At 39.9% G+C, this 5,788-nt stretch overlaps 1 pseudogene; it reads right to left on the bottom strand.

Moving 5' to 3' along the window:
• Positions 1 to 1,109: 1,109 nt before the first annotated feature.
• LOC141370785 (dimethyladenosine transferase 2, mitochondrial pseudogene) lies at positions 1,110 to 2,509 on the bottom strand (annotated as a pseudogene).
• Between the last annotated feature and the right edge of the window lie 3,279 nt (positions 2,510 to 5,788).

The raw sequence follows: 5,788 nt of genomic DNA on the forward strand, positions 1-5,788 counted from the left end.
ATGAATAGTAGGCTGAGGAAACCAGGTAAGTGAATTTTTTAAATGAGTGAAATTTACCTCCTTCAAGTCACAAAACTTTTGTTTTACATTCCAACTATGTTTGATAAAAGTCCTATACAAGCTAACCTTTGTCCCATTCCTCGTAAAATAGGATTCTTTGACCATAGTCGTATTGGGAAGGTGTGGTTTCCATAATGATTGACATATGGTGGGCTCTGCTCTACTTAGAATTATACCTGTGAGTTTCTGTTCTCTTTTCAAGAAAAATACAAGACTTTGAGACCAAAATGAAAATAATAATTAAGGAGGAACTTGGTACCTCCTACTAACCAGTTCTTATTTTTTTATTTGCCCTCCAGTACCGTGCCTGGTTCCACACCTTCGCTGGTCTGGGGCTTCTCTTTCAGACACATAGCTGGCTTCCTGAGAAATACAGCTTTCAATTTTTTTTTTAGATTTTATTTATTTATTTGAGAGAGAGAATGAAAGAGAGAGAGCACAAGAAGGGGGAGGGTCAGAGGGAGAAGCAGACTCCCTGCTGAGCAGGAAGCCCGATGTGGGACTCGATCCAGGGACTCCAGGATCATGACCTGAGCCGAAGGCAGTCGTTTAACCAATTGAGCCACCCAGGCGCCCTACAGCTTTCAGTATTTTTAAATTAGGAGAGTATTTTTAAAAAACAAATATTGAACATAACTACAGTATTTAAAAAGTGAGCATTTCTGCTTGAAGCAAGATGTGTGTGCGTGTGTGTGTGCATGTGCATGTGTGCACATTTATGCATTGAAGCATCCAGAGCACAAACCACTTTACATGCCCTTCCCCTGGAGGACCTGAATACAATTTACACACTACTGACTCAGAACAGAGAGCTATGAGAGATGAAGGGACTTGCAGGTGATTGAACTAAATGTATAAACCCCTCATTTTAGAAATGAACTCTAAGAGTTGTCAAGGTAATGGAATGATCTTGGGCTTTCACTCAAGAAAATGTAGTGAAATAATAACAGGAATGCAGTTTATTATGATTGGAGTACTTTCTGTGTATTCCACACTGTGAAAGCATTTTTTTTTAAACTGAAGTTTTCATTTTATTTTTTTGTGAATAAAATAGCAGCCATGGTTTTATCCAGTTTACTAAAGGTATCACCTTCAGAAGAAGTTACCTGCCCAATCTGCAAAACAAGAACAGTTATCTTCTGTTGAAAAGCTGGAAGCTTTTCAAACTTAGTTCTCTTCCATTTGTGTCATAATTTCCAAATAAATCAATGGCTCCAGCTAATGTGGGCCAGTCAAGTTCCCTACATGACCATCTCTTCCATGCAATCATCAAATAGCCACCTACAAGATTCTTTGGAACACTCTATAGTTTCAAAAAGCTGTTTAAAGTCTTGAAGGCATAGATCTGTTATTTTCATGTCTCCATGTTTCTCTATTTGCTTCAGTATAGCCATTGCATTAACTGGACTCAATAACTGTAAATGGTCCATTAGCTTGAAATTATGCTTCATAAAACACTGCTTTAACATGTGAAAAAATACATCACAGTTAACAGATGTTAAATTTTCTGTAGATAAATTCCGAAGAGGAGTCAGTTGAATTAAACACATGTTTTGTCCTACTTGTTTATTTATTTGTTCTAATGGTTTCTTATTCTTCAGCTTTTCTGTCTCCCACTTTGGCCATATGGGCCAAATGAGGACCAAGGCTCCACATGCAGAAGTTTATCTTACAAGCTACTTGCCAGAGCACACAATGCTTGATATAAGCGTGGATTTTGGGGACTTGCCACCAGTTTCTTGTATTCCCTTTCAGTAATAAACATATTTAGTTCTACTTGTCCATAACTATATACAGAAGTAGAAGAATATAGGTCATATAAAAGCTTCCAAAGTATCTTTTTCTCATTTTTTGCTGGGAAGAGTCCTACTTTTAATGGGGTATCTTCTGACCAAGGAACCGCTTCTATTCCCAAATGCTGAAAAAGCGTTTCTGAAATCATAACGGGAGGTTTCACTAATCCAAAATTTCTAGGATCCATTTTAAAGAAGTCACAGTAGACCACTTCTAGTTTTCCATTCACCTTTTTGCGCAGGGACTCCAAATGTGGAAGAAAAGTTCTGTTACTTTCAAGGGCTATCACTTTGGCCTTGCTTTCAAGTAATGCTTGAGTCAGGATTCCAGGACCTGGACTGCACTCCAGGAAGAGCTGGTCAGGGTTTTTCCCTTCTTTCTTCAGGATCTGCACCAAGGTTGTGACCAGTTTCGGACTGGTTATGCAACTCTTGGGCTCTGAGCGGTACTTGGGCAACCACGAGGGCGAGTCTCTGAAACCCTGACTAGGCACCAGCTGCGGGTGGAGGTCAGACAAGCCCATGGCGGTACCCAGCGCGGACGCCCCTCCACCTCGCTGCTTCTGACCCCAACACGCAAAAGCGACCAGCACACCGGCAAAGGCTGAGAGCGCTAGCCATGGCAGGGAGCCCCGCCCCCGGGACGGGACCGACATCTTCAGCCTCCGTGAAAGCATTTTCTATTCATTAACTTAGAAAAGTTTTTAAAAGATTTATTTATTTATTTGAGAGAGAGAGAACACATGGAAGTGAGGGGAAGAGAGAGAGAGAATCCCCAAGCAGGCATCCCGCTGGGTATAGAGCGGATCCTGGGCTGGATCTCAGGACCCTGAGATCACAACCTTAGCTGAAATCAGGAGTTGGACACTTAACTGACTGTGCCACCCAGACACCTCCATCTTAGAATTTTTTTTTAATTGTGGTAAAATACATGTAACAAAATTGGCCATTTTAACTATTTTTAAGTGTACAGTTCAGTGCCGTTAAGTACATTTCTATTGTTGTGCAACCATCATCACCATCCATCTCCAGAACTCTCTTATCTCGCTAAACTGAAATTCTACTCATTAAGCAATAACCCCCATTCCCCTCCCCTAGCCCCTGGCAACTGCCATCCTATTTCTATCTCTACAAATTTAACTACTTTAGGTATCCCCTAGAAGTGGAATCATACAGCATTTGTCTTTTTGGGACTGGCTTATTTCACTTAATGTAATGTCCACAGGTTCATCCATGAGTCAGAATTTCCTTCTTTTCTTTTTTAAGATTTTATTTATTTATTAGAGAGAGAGAGAGCACACAGGCGGGGGGTGGTGGGGCAGAGGGAGAGGGAGAAGCAGACTCCCCGCTCAGCAGGGAGCCCAATGCAGGGCTCCATCCTAGGACCCTGGGATCATGACCTGGGCTGAAGGCAGATGCTTAACTGACTAAGCCACTGAGGTGCCCCAGAATTTCCTTCTTTTTTAAGGGTGAATGATATTCCATTGTATGAATATACTGCCTTTTGTCTATCCACTCATCTGTTGATGGACACTTGGGCTGCTTTCACCCCTTGGCTATTATAAACAATGCTGTTATAATCTTGGGTTTAAAAATCTATCTTCAAGTCCCTCATTCCATTTCTTGTTGGGTATATGCTCATAAGTCAAATTGCTGGATCAGATCTTAATTCTATTTTTTATTTTTTGAGGAACAACCAGACTGTTTTCTATAGCAGCGCCATTTTACATTCCCACCAACAGTGTACAAGGGATCCGATTTCTCCACATTATTGTCAAAACTTGCTCTTTTCCTTCCTTCCTTCCTTCCTTCCTTCCTTCCTTCCTTCCTTCCTTCCTTCCTTCCTTCCTTCCTGTAATAGCCATCCTAATGGATGTGAGGTGGATATCTCATTGTGGTTTTGATTTGCATTTCTCTAGTGATGAGTGATGTTGAGCATCTTTTTATGTGCTTTCTGGCATTTGTATATTTTCTTTGGGGAAGTATCTATTCAAATTCTTTGTCCATTTTTATTTTTTAAAAGACTTTTATTTATTATTTTTTTGAGAAAGCGAGAGACAGTGTGAAGGGGGGAGGGGCAGAAGGAGAGAATCTCAAGCAGATTCCATGTTGAGCAAGGAGCCACATGTGGGGCTCGATCTCATGACTCATGAGATCATGACCTGAGCCAAAACCAAGAATTAGAGGCTTAACCATTGAGCCACCAAGGGGCCCTAAGTTCTTTGTTCCTTTTTAAATTAGGTTGTTTGTTTTTTGTTGTTGAGTTGTAGGAGTTCTATATATATATTCTTGATATTAACCCCTTATAACATATGACTTGCAAATATTTTCTCCCGTTCTGTGGGTTGCCTTTTCACTCTGTTGATTGTTTCTTTTGATGCACCAAAGCTTGTAATGGAGTCCAATTTATCTAATTTTGCTTTTGTTGCCTGTCTTATTGGTGTCATATATAAGAAAACAATGCCAAATCCAATGTCAAGGAGATTTCCTCCTATGTTTTCTTCTAAGAGTTTTATATTTCAGCACTAATATTTAGGTCATTTGTCCATTTTGAATTAATTTTTTAATGTAGTGTAAGGGAAGAGTTGAACTTCATTCTTTTTCATGTGGATATCCAGTTTTCCCAATGTCTGTTGAAGCAAGGTAACTTTCGTTAAGCCATAGAGCTAGATAGTAGCAGAGATGGGCCCGAACTTCAGTTCCCTGATTTCCTTCATTTTTAGGATTTCCCCTGATATTCTTTGTCAGTGCCCCATTGCCCACCATCTTCAATAACTAGGTCATTGCTATAATTGCACAGAGGCGTTATGGAGCATACACTCTAAGAGTATACTTGCATTTTAAAGGAAGAATTTGTTGTCCCCATTTTTTTTTTTTAATAAGGAGGTCATACAGTGCTCCCTGCCCAACTGGTCATCCAGCTACTCCCCACCCAACTGGTCATCCAGGTACTCCTCTACTTTACTGTTCCATTGAGTCTGGAAAGGAGACCAAATCACAAAGATTTGGCTTCATGGTAACCTGTCATTCATGCTTTACTTCACATACTTGTTTTTACTAAACCATGGGGCTCCTTAAGAACCAAGCATCTTCTCCCAGGGAAAGAATATGGGCTTGTTTAATAAAGTGTAAATATTTGGAAATATGAATTATGAAATGATTAATATAAGAAGTCCAGACTTAGTTACCGTAATTTCTGAACTACATTCTATCTACTGAGATTCTCTTTGATCATGATTCTAATTTGATTCACATCTAAACTGCCTTCTCTCTCATTTTCTTTGCAAGAGTTGGTATTTAATGTATTCCAGAGGGAAAGATTTAATAAATTAAGGAGTAAAACTATTTGAAAATCACTTTCAGAATGTGTTAAACAGGACAAGTATCATTCAATGTAAGCCTGTGCAACCCGATATATATTGGGTCCCACATGGTCTAGCTTTGGCAAGGTGTTATATTTAAAGAAATATAACCCAGTGACTGGAAGTAATTAAAAGCAATTCCAATATTATCAATCATATGGTTTTTGATTAACATTAAAGTGAATTCTTGGAGCACCTGGGTGGCTCAGCCTGTTAAGCATCCAACTCTTGGTTTTGGCTCAGGTTGTGATCTCATGAGTTGTGAGATCCAGCCCTGTGTTGGGCATTGTGCTCAGTGGGAGTCTGCTTGAAGATTCTTTCCCTTTGCCCCTCCTCCCACTCCTGCATGCTCTCTCTCTCTCTCAAATAAATAAATAAATCTTAAAAAAACATTAAAGTGGATTCAATTCAAAACCCACATTTCTTTCAATCTCTGCCTCTTTCACATACTTGCCCCACCCTACACACCTGCAGTCAAATGTCCTCCCTAACACCTATCCAGTGGCCTCTTCTTATTTATTCTCGTCTCTCTTTCCTTCTGGAGTTCTTTTTTCCTCCTCAGCCATTTGCCTC

Source organism: Callorhinus ursinus, unplaced genomic scaffold (assembly GCF_003265705.2).
Source record: "Callorhinus ursinus isolate GAN/ISIS: 27379988/994484 unplaced genomic scaffold, GSC_fseal_2.0 scaffold45, whole genome shotgun sequence".
Classification (NCBI taxonomy): Eukaryota; Metazoa; Chordata; class Mammalia; order Carnivora; family Otariidae; genus Callorhinus; species Callorhinus ursinus.